The sequence below is a fragment of the Aricia agestis genome, chromosome 20 (assembly GCF_905147365.1).
Source record: "Aricia agestis chromosome 20, ilAriAges1.1, whole genome shotgun sequence".
NCBI lineage: Eukaryota > Metazoa > Arthropoda > Insecta > Lepidoptera > Lycaenidae > Aricia > Aricia agestis.
The window spans coordinates 5,565,895-5,577,780 of NC_056425.1; the positions used below are offsets into that span (position 1 = coordinate 5,565,895).

General features: G+C 37.2%; 1 protein-coding gene across 4 annotated transcripts in view; it reads right to left on the bottom strand.

The window, feature by feature from the left end:
- LOC121737306 (semaphorin-1A) overlaps positions 1-11,886 on the bottom strand; it is a 389,517-nt gene that overhangs the window by 309,255 nt on the left and 68,376 nt on the right. The gene's annotated exons all lie outside the window — the stretch shown is intronic.

Below are 11,886 nucleotides of genomic sequence, written 5' to 3' on the forward strand. Positions count from 1 at the left end.
TGTTAGGCGCTACAAAAAGGTGTGTTAGAAATCCTAAAGCTGAATTCATACTAATTTTAAAGGTGTATGTCCCTAATAAGTAATATAGAGTTTACTGTGAAAGTAGCAGCGCTGAAAGAGTAAAGTATTATCGCTTTATTTTGTTACACCCTGTAGAGTTCTAAGTTCTATCCTGAAAGTTTTAACTTCTATGTTTTATGAGTAATATGACTTAGGAGTAATGCCCAACATCATAAATTTGACCATACCCATAAAAGTAACTCTTTCAGCGCTGCTACTTTCACAGTGAACTCTATATTACTTATTAGGGACATACACCTTTAAAATTAGTATTATCACTTTATTTGAGTGCACCATCTGAATTCAGCTTTAGGTTTTCTAACACACTTTTTGTAGCGCCTAACAAGCTCTATCTTACACCCTGTGATATTTCATTCTGTCACTGTATTTTACCTTTGACTTTACGAAAGTAAACCTTATGTAGTTGACATAAATGTGCTGTGCTGGTCCCAGGTGTGCTACATGGTTATGTCAGGATTGACCTCAGTATTGGAATACAGATCCTTGAAATTTTGTAAATAGTTTAGATTGGATGTTTTACGTGTTTGTTAGATTATAATATAACAAACATCTGAAATAACAAGTCTAAACTTTTATATTATATTATGAGTCCCGACACCAGTGTCCAATCCTTAAGTTATCAAATATGGAATTTTTAATTCGTCGATTATATGATATTATATTTCATTTAATATAACATTTAAGGACCGGAGACTGGTATTGGGACACATTGTATATTATTATACATTTTAAATATACGTTTAAGAAGTAAAAACTTATTTAGCAACGCTGTGCATTTTTTTGTGATGGTTAAAAAATGTGTCAGGATACGTGAACTCATAAAAAATTCGTAAAACAGAGAGAAAAGAGACCGCGGTGTAGGAATAGCAGAAAAAAGGAGAATATTAATACTACCTGTATTAATATTCTCCTTTTTTCTGCTATGTCTCGAAAATGTATGCCTGGCCTGTTGTCTCGTTTTCAGTTCTGCCGGCATTCCTGGAGTGCATAAGTACCTTTGTTTTAATTATCATGCTTCTAACATGACTTGTTTGAAAATTTATCACGTGACAAACATAATGTATTAACTAGTAACGTAGTATGAAAAGTCTAGAAATAAGTCTGTAGTCTAGAATCTAGACATTATTATCTAACAATCAAGTGTATTTTGTGTACAAACCTATCAGACACAGTTTCACAAAACAACAACAATTCCAGATTCTCGTATTTATCTCAGAATTTCAAATTACTTTCATTGAAGTATAAACGAATCGTCTAGGTATTTTGTTGATATTAATATGAAAAACAATTTTGTTGACTTTGAACCAAAATGAACTGAGATTTCCTGTCATTTACTAATTTTATATTTGTATCCAGATCAATTCGAAACCTATATTTTATATTGAGGTTATTTAGCAAAAACAACCTTAGATATAATATTAGGGTCACGACAACATTTTTTTTCCTGGAACTGTTTTATTTGCCAAAGTACATCAATTAAAATAAATTTTTAAATAATTTTTGAAAATCAAACTAAAAACTAAAAGGTTAAATTTTAAATATTTTTTTTGAAGATCAAACTAAAAACTAAAAGATTAAATTTTAAATAATTTTTGAAGATCAAACTAAAAACTAAACGACAATATAAAAGGGAATAACACTTTTATTATAACCAACATTTTGATATCACTGTCGACGCAAGTTGCAAACACAATAATCATGATAAATAGACGAATCAACACATCAAAACGATATCCATTTAAAAATCGCCATAAACGCGTCAAGTGACTGTCAAAAGAATTAATTGGGTGAAAATGAGCCGCTTGATGATCAATTGAGCTCGAAAATGATAAAAGTCGATTGCTTTTGTGAATCGGTCAGTGTTGGAAGTTGGAACAACTTAATTCCATTTAAAAATACCTCAATATTATTTCATAGTCTCTTTTCTATCTTTATTTGGTTTGGACTTTTTATTTTATGAAATAAGGGAGCAAACGAGCTAACGGGTCACCTGATGGAAAGCAACTTCCATCGCCCATGGACACACGCAACATCAGAAGAGCTGCAGGTGCGTTGCCGGCCTTTTAAGAGGAAATAGGATTACAGGGTAGGGGAGGTAAGGAAGGGAATAGGGAAGGGAAGAGTAGGGAATTGGGCCTCCGGTAAACTCACTCGGCGAAACACAGCGCAAGTACTGTTTCACGCCGGTTTTCTGTGAGCCCGTGGTACTTTTCGGTCAAGCCGGCCCATTCATGCCGAAGCATGGCTCTACCACGTAAAATGGACTTAGGAATTGTCCGTCTGTTTGCTAGTAGAAAAAGAAGATTTCTATAAACATAGTGTGGATTTCTTTTTAACCGACTTCCAAAAAGGAGGGCGTTATATTATGTTCGGCTGTGGATATTTTTTTTATTAGTAAGGGTGGTAGAATTTTGACAGACTTTGATTTGTGACATCACCATAAGTACCTAAATGTATATGTTATAGGCAAACTCCGAAGCTCCGGCGCTCCTAGGCTGGACTGGTCAATCCTCAGGTCAGACTGAATGACTTAGTCAAAGCCCAAACAAATGTAAATTTTCGGCCTTTGACTAAACAATTTTCGTCAAACCTGGGAGGGACTAATTTGGTCAGGCAAACGTCAAAACACAATTTTATTAAATCGGGGTTTGACGAGTCAAACTCCGATATAGGTATGAAGTGTCTTATCTTCGTATATTTGGAAGCATTTTATCATTTAAGCAGCTTTCAAGTCTTAACCGCTTAACTCTGCCAGTTCTGACACCTGATTGGTCAGCTTACGTGATTTTCACTTTTATATTTGAGATGCTTTGAGAGAATGCCGTGTGGCATTAGGCCCGCCTTTTGTACGATGTGCAATCTATACTAATATTATAAATGCGAAAGTATCTCTGTCTGTCTGTCTGTCTGTCTGTCTGTCTGTCTGTCTCGCTTTCACGCCAAAACTACTGAACCGATTGCAATGAAATTTTGTACACAGTTATTCTAGAGTCTGAGAAAGGACATAGGCTACATTTTGATGTGGGAAAATATCTTATTTCCATGAAAATATCGATGAAAATTACTTCGCATTGCGCGTGGCCAGCGCTCATCCCGGGGGTCCTGGGTTCGAGTCCCGCAGGCGGAACAAAAAGTTTTCAATGTTCCTGGGTCTTGGATGTGTATTAAAATAATATTTCAAAAATCTTAAATATATTTTATGTATAATATTATAAAAAATCCAGAAATATATCGACGCGATGCAATGAACATTTTAGTTCTAATACGATTCAACAGATGGCGCTTTTTTTTACTTCGTTGTAACATAGAACTAATCATACTTATTAGTTATTATGTTTTTGTTTATAGTTTTTAATACGTTAGAATATTATGTTTAATAATATTATCACTTGCTATAATAATAATCAATCTATCTTATCTTATAGAACTCCTACTGCATTTCTAAGGAGTTCGAGTGTGTTGTGTTGGCCTATATTCCATCCAGAAAATATTTTTACATTTTAATTCTAATATATGAAAACAGATGGCGCTTTATTTTTTACTTCATTATTATAACAGAACTAATCATACCTACTTTATTATATACTAGCGGCCCGGCCCGGCTTCGCACGGGTGGACATTGGTTTTTAATTTTTTTTTTTTAAATAAAGGTAGTCAATCTATATGTTAAGCAGAACATAAAAATAGTTTACATTATTTAGCCTGCAACTACTATATTATAATTATTATGTACATATAACACATTTTTATTGTATTTTTTTTTATATTTTTATATTTTAAGTGTTATGTTTGATTATTTTATCCTTACCTGCAGAACTATAAGACTATAGTACATCACTTTGCGATAAGTAAGTATAGTCTATAATTTATAAAGCATAAGCAAGAAGGAATATTTTGGTAGATTTTTCACACAATTATTAACACTTAATACGGTTCCCTTTTTTCTCTCATTAAATATAGCCTATATTCAGCAGAAATAGTGTGGATTAAAAAATATGCATTAATACTTCCATCGTGCATCGGCATCGTGGGTATCGCAGACACAATAGATCTTCAATTGTTATGCTGGCAGCCGGCTGCCGCTATTGGAGATTTATAGTTAAAGAAATTAATTAATTATAATAGCAATCAAAAATAATAGTCATTCAAAACTTATTTTAAAAAGTTCTAAAAATATTACTTTCGTAGTCATAACTTTTAAAGCTTTTTTGAAATTAGGATTATAATAATGAAGCACGATAGTCTATATCAAATCAATAAAGCAGCACCCGGCTGTCGCATAACTATTGAAAATCTATTGTGTCTGCGATTCCCACGATCGAGGTAATATTTACGTGGACTCTCCGGGCGAGTCTGTGGCACTGATAATTAAATCTCTCCCCTACCGCACGCACACCCGCGCATCGCGCCTTGACGCCCAATTCGCAACGTGCAGCAGAAATCGTAATATTTTAATTTCGCCATAACATTAAAACCAAACGTCCAATTTTAATCATTCAAAGACCAAATATTATCTACATTAACTGTACTTAGTGATGAAATAATTTATTTTGATAAGGGTCAATAGCATGATTTAAATAAACGCATTTAAATATAGTCCAAAAAAATTCTAGATTTTTTAATAAAAAAATGGTTATTGTGCCTCACTCAACATAGATAGGTATAGTGTGTCGCGGACTTTTTTGTAGATATTTAAAAGATCTATAATTACTTAGAATATTTTATGCCTCTATCTTTTATAGTTTAGGCAGCGTACGCAAAATAAGTAACTTTTCTGGTTGATTTTTTAAACCTTGCGTCCGAAAATCCCAAATATCTTACGGAACCTTATATTTTTCCAAAATAAAAATTAGCCTATGTTCAGCAGAAATAATGCAGGATTCCAATGGTAAAAGAATTTTTCAAATCGGTCCAGTAGTTTCGGAGCCTATTCGACTCAAACAAACAAACAAAAAATCAAATCTTTTCTCTTTATAATAGTAGTGTAGATTATTGTTTTTATTCATAACTAGCTGTTGCCCGCGACTTCGTCCGCGTGGACTTTAGTTTATAGCGCGCGGTGTCAACAAAATTTGTGTCAAATTTAAAAACTTTTTAAAACCCTGGTAAGTGGTACCCCTCTTAGGGCCGCGCAGCGCGCTACACCGGAATGGCAGCGCTGAAAGTGCTCGCCTCGCCGCTGCCATTCCGGTGTAGCGCGGCCCTTAATTAATCAAAATACCCAAAAACAGCTGTGCAGTGTGCACATAATCTGTACTAATATTATGAATGCGAAAGTATCTCTGTCTGTCTGTCTGTCTGTCAGTCTCGCTTTCACGCCAAACGCCAAAACTACCGAACCGATTGTAATGAAATTTTGTATACTGATAGTCTAAAGTCTGAGAAAGGACATAGGCTACTTTTTTACTGGAAAAAAGGGTTGTAAGGGTCGTAAATTTGTTCAAAAAATTCATAATAGATGGCGCCGTGCGTCTTCTACATCGCGCTGACGCTTGCTCAAAAGTCTTTCTATAAGAGGTGGTATCATCTTACATTTAAGTCTCGATTTTTTTCGATTGTTATATCTATTCTACGGTATTAAATAACTCAGTACTTTATCTGTGCAGGCAGTGACATAACCTTAAGACCAAATTTCACCAACGACTGTTAAAGTTAATGCTCGAATTAGTATCACGTTAGCTGTTTCGTTTTTCATATGAATGAAAGAGAAGACAGGATATTTTAACAAGCTGTTAACACTAACAGACGTTGGTGAAATTGGGGCTAAACCTATCAATGATAAATAGTTTATGGGTAAAGTTGTGTAATTGGGGGGCTAAATAAGCTTTAAAATTTGGCATAATATATAAAGTTTAACATACAAAAATGAAGTACTTATTGTTTGCACACTGCACAGCTGTATTGATTTAAGGGGTACCAGGGTTTTTTTATAAAAGCTTTTGACACCAATTTTGTTGACATCGCGCGCTATAAACTGAAGTCCACGCGGACGAAGTCGCGGGCAACAGCTAGTAAAGTATAAAATAAATAAAGAAATGCTTTGGAATATACGGAGGTTAGTTTGTAAGATTAGGTATAAAAAAATAACATTTTTAAAATAGGGATGATGACAAGGTCAAAGATTAGCGAATTTTGTTAATAAAATAAAGAAATCACGGTGAAAAATAAGTGTTCCCAAAATTTCAGCTCGATAGCATTTTTATTTTTTTTGTTATGCGCCTTCAAAGTTGGATAATCAAGTCGTTTTTTTTTTTAAATTAAATTTCTTAATATTTGTATACCATTCGATATCTTATGCAATTAAAAGCAACTTTTGTTATGAAAACACTTTCATAAACGCAGTATTTAATATACCTATCGAACAAAGTTCTCTCCCGATGCGTACAAACTACGAAAGAGTGACGTCAGTCTTTCGTAGCACTTTGTATGGAGCGTTTTGGGCAGGTCTATTTTATGAGATGTTTGAATAGTCATATCTTGGTGAATTTTTAAGCTATCAGAGTCATTCTTTCAGCAATGTTTCTATTTTTTAAGGGTCTTTCAATTACCAATAAGAAAAAAAAATAGTCATCAAGCCTATTTTGATGTTTATTGTTTTAATAATTTCTTAAGTAATTAAAATGGAAAATTAATCATTTTTCTGACATGGTGAGGCATTAACTTTAATGTTAATTGTTTTAATAATTTCTTAGGTAGTTAAAGTGGCAAATTAATCATTTTTCTGACATGGTGAGGCATTAATGTTAATGTTAATTGTTTTAATAAAGCTTCTTTATCCACGTTTTTAGTAACAACAACTCCGTTTGATTCACTCATCTTCAATTTTACACAATTACACGCCCGCATGCTCAATGAACGAACATGAAATGACAAAACAATCGGTCGGAACACCGCGAGAGACATTATGAACCTGTTTAAACATGTTCAGATCAACGTTTGACCGAGTTTTGCAGTCGCTTCTAGCTAGGATTGACTAGGCCAAAACCGAAACAGAATAATTTACTTTCGACGTTTGACTGAAAAGTTAGGAGCTCCTGGGTTTGACTAAAAATACTTCAGGCAAAGGGCGAAATTGAAATGTATTTCGGGGATCGCCTGACGGCTTTGGCCAAACCTAGGATAAACCAGTCCTTCCGCGAAGAGACTGTGTATCGGACTTTGACTATAACATATATATATATATATATATAATATAATAATAATAATCCCCCCCCCCCCTCATAGCGGTTTCGGTGACGGCGGCCGGTTTCATTGAAACCAGGCCAGCTATGCAGGAGTAATTTTATAGTGCCCAAGTGTGTGCGCAGTACACAAGAGCACTCTCTATTCCTTATACTCTCATATTACCTAGTAGGACGGAAGACCGACACGAATGGCGAGAGATCAGGCGCAGGACCGACTTTTTACATACCCATTCGATGCATGGATCATCTTACTTGTCAGACAATCAGGTGATCAGCCTGCATTGTTCTAACCAAACTTGGAAATAACATGTTGCCAACGCGGAAATCGAACCCACGACCTCCGAGTCAAGAGCCACGCTCTTAACCACTGGACCACGGAGGCGTTAACTAAATGTATCTGTAGTATGGAAATTAGATAAAGTTATACTAAAAGTAAGCAATGAAACTAGGTATCTTATCCTTTAATGGATCTTAAAGTATTTCCAATTCCATTAAAATCGATACACCGGCTTAGGTAGCACCGTTTTGCATATTTTACAATATTAATAAAGGGCCAAAAAAGTTCTAATTTGGCAAAATATTACACAAAACAATACTTTCACCAATATCCCCAATGGAAATGAACACAAAATGGATGCAAAACGTTACAAAATGGACGCAAAACGTTACAAAATGGACACCAAACAGGCGACGGGCGGTAAACTGCTTACATGTGACGTGCGAGTTTAACACGCAGATAGCCGTTGCAATTTGCGATAGCGCCAAACAATGGACGCGAACTTTCGTTGCTGATTTTCATTTTGAGGGGCATTCAGTGATCAGGGGCCTGATTCTCATACCTCGAATTTCGATTGTGAACTGTCTCACTCGCGCGTAAGACTGCATGTATGGGTGCGTGTGAGATAGCTGATCGAGCTTTCAAAAGTTGAGAATCGGGCCGTTAGTCACTTTACCGACAGGACATGACAGGACCTTTTTGCGAAATGCAACAGGAAATGAGCAGAATCCCGCCGACGGAACAAAATAGTTTTCAATGTTCCCGGGTCTGGATGTGTATTAAATATGTGTATGATATAATAAAAATCTTAAATATATGTATAGTATAAAAGTATTAAATACTAGATGTCCCGCGCGGCTTCGCCCGCGTAAATTAGGAATTTTTATAATAATAATAATAATTTATTTCAGATTATTCATCCATAGGTGTTAGTAACAATTTATTCTTAACCTATTGTTAGTAAAATTACATATCTTAAACTACAAATAAAAACAACAGTGAATCGTAATCCACCTATGTAGAAGACGAGAGTCCCATCCGTCGGTGAAAACTCTTAGGATGCCGTTGGAGGAGGATCGCAAGCGCGCCAGCATTGAGGCACAGCGTTTGCGCATTATGGCCGCGAACCCGTCCACGCGCGCCTCGGCGAACATGCCTGACGCGCTGCATCTCCACGGCAACCCCAACAGCATCCTAAGAGTATTGTTGTACTGGACGCGCAGGTCGTTGTACGCCCGCTGGGAAAAATTAGTCCACAGGCTACGCGTGTAGAATGACTGACAGAAAGATTTAAAGAGCGTGATTTTAACTGCTTCAGTACAGCGAGCGAATCTACAAGCCAGCATATTGCAACGGACGGCCAACGACCGGCGCTCCCTATCAATGTCGACATTGTCTTTCATGTTTTCTGTGACCCAGTGACCCAAATATTTGAACTTCTGAACCCGGACTAGGGGAGATCCCGAGAGAGAGAGATCAGTTATGTGCTTATACCCCTCAAAACCAGATTTGAAGACGATCCACTCACTCTTCGTGTTATATTTCAGCCCATAGGCCGCAGCATAGCTTTCACATATTTTAAGAATCATCGCGCGGACTGACGGACTCAGCAGAACCATATCATCTGCATAGCTGACATTGTTGACACTACGTCATCTATGTGGCAACCTGTTTTGGCTTTATTCAGCTCACTTATAAGCTTATTGATATACAGGTTGAACAGGCGAGGTGAGCTAAGTCCACTCTGTCTCACGCCACAATCTAACCCAAACGAGTCAGAGTATGAGCCAGCTCATTTAACTGTGTTTGATTGTTTACTGTACCAACATTTTAACAGTGAGATAATATCGTCTGGGACGGATGTATCGTGAGCTAACTTATGCCAGAGCAAATTATAATTAACTAAGTCGAACGCCTTTGATAAATCCAGAAAACAGGCTATTATAGGCGTTTTACGAACTGTATAATACTGAACAGTCTGTTTGAGACACAAAATTGCACTTTCCGTAGACAAATTTGGTCTGAAACCAAACTGATCATCTTCAAGTACAATGTGTTTAGCTAAGATTGTATCAACCAGACTGTCCAGTATTTTTGCGATAACAACCAAAACAAAATCGCCAAGGAGATTGGCCTGTAATTAGAAATATCAGAGGCATCCGCAGTTTTATTTTTGATAATTGGCATTACAATAGTCTTAGTAAGCTCCGCAGGTAAGTAACTGTGACTTATGCATAGGTTAAAAAACATTGACAGCACCCGTGGTAGGTGGCCACCAGCGTACTTACTCGTAAGATGTTCAATACTGAGGCCATCGTGACCGGGGGACTTGCCCCTAGTCATGTTCTGTATTACTTTTGCAATTTGTGTACCAGAAAATCTAACGGGGCGCCCCCCCCTCACGATAGATAATTTTACAGAAACCGTACATTTTACTATAAAAAATATTTCCCCCGTTTTTCCCACATTTTCCTGAGTTTCTTCGGTCGTATTAGTCTTAGCGTGATAATATAATATAACCTATAGTCTTACTCGATAAATGATCTATCTAACACTGAGATAAGTTTTTAAATCGGACCTGTAGTTCCTGAGATTGACGCGTTCAAGCAAACATACTTTTCAGGTTTATAATATTAGGTAGGTATAGATTTTTTTTAATTATCACTTGACAAACTCGAGTCTCGATCTAAAAGACTATGAAAAATGGTATAATATGGTAGTGATGATGATGATGATGAATATAATTTGCATAGTAGCATATGCTTTCTGTTCTTAAAACAACGCCGAAACTCCCAAACTTGTATATATAAAGAATCAGGAGTTCTCTCAGCACGAGGAACGCTGTCATGGATTGCCAGCTTTCGGGACTTGGTCTGTATGATGATCACCGAGGGACTCGTTAATCCCTGAGCTTCATGGATTGTGAGGACGCGAGAGTCCGTTCCCGATCCATAGCCTGTATTAGTGAGCGCTGCTTTCTCCTCTAGTGTGTGGACAGGGTATTTAGATCGGTTTTAGGTATTCTCGCTCCTGTATACTTCATTAGCTTTAGGGACCGCACAATTTCCTTCGATGAATAACATCTAATATATATTATTATAGACCATGCTTAAGGCGTATGCCACATCCATAGGGCTCCTGTGTGTGTGCAAGACAACTCCTGGGTGATGCTGGTTACCAGGTTTGGACGAGTGTAATTAAGTTTAAAGAGGTTTTCACGCTTTATAAACAGGAGTTGGTTAATATCTCCAATGAGGATGACATTAATGTGGTTAACTGATTCGCCATGACGATTGAGCCGAAATGATTCATGAGGGCCTTGTCAACTATCAACCTTTTGTAGGTTTCTTTTGTCCCATTTACCAGCAAAGAGGCCATGGTACGAACTTTATCTTTAACTTTGTTGCCAGTTCGTAGCGATAGCCTTTGCTTTAGATCCTCGGCTGCTTCGATTGTCGTTGTTATTATAACGTCTGTTTCCTCATTGAAGTTATTAATGATCCAAGTTGTCTTCCCACATCCAGGAACCCCATTGACCCACGAGTAGTTGATAGGTTTCGCGAATATATCCCAGTCCATGCTGGATTCGGGGTCCCCAGATAGGACTTCTGCCATTTCTAGTATCCTGTCTTTCAGCATTATTATGGTACATTCCGCTATTACCACTATTGGATCCTCAGATTTTGTGATAAATTTGAGTGTTCCCGTGCGTTTTGTCTCATCCTCATCCAGAACCACGAATCCGCAGTCGGCACTTAATGCCGCCATATACTGCCCTGTCATCGCCCCGGCAATTATTGTGGAGGTGACATTGTCGTATGCTTTTGCATCCTCGAGTCTCACTTCTAACAGCTTTTGATTTTTCCGCTGATAGGCCTGCATGATCTTATTGCAGGTCAAGAGCTTTATGGTCTTATTTGCTCTTATTATCGCCTGGAACTCGAGGAAGGCATTTATTATATGATCTTCGGGGTTCTGGGCCAGTCTGAGTTTTGGCGGGAGCACTTGCCCGAGATCGGCCCTATATCTTTTGTTTTTATTTGCCGGTGTTTGTGTAGATGGTTCCCTCAAAAAAGCCTCCATTGCTAAAGCCTGCCGATTTGTTTGTGACGAAGCCTTGATCCGAGAAAGGGTGTTTTTATCCTCGATCATTCCTTTACGATGAAGTACTTTTTTGATGGAGCCCACAAACGCTTTTAATTTGGCCGTTGAGTTTACAGACTTCTTAATTTCATTTTTATCTCTCTCTTTCTCATCCTCTTTTTTGTTCTCCCGTGATGCTTGGAGTCGTTCACTTGCGTAGGATGAGTTCGCCTTATTGCTGGGTTGGGACGCTGCTGGCTG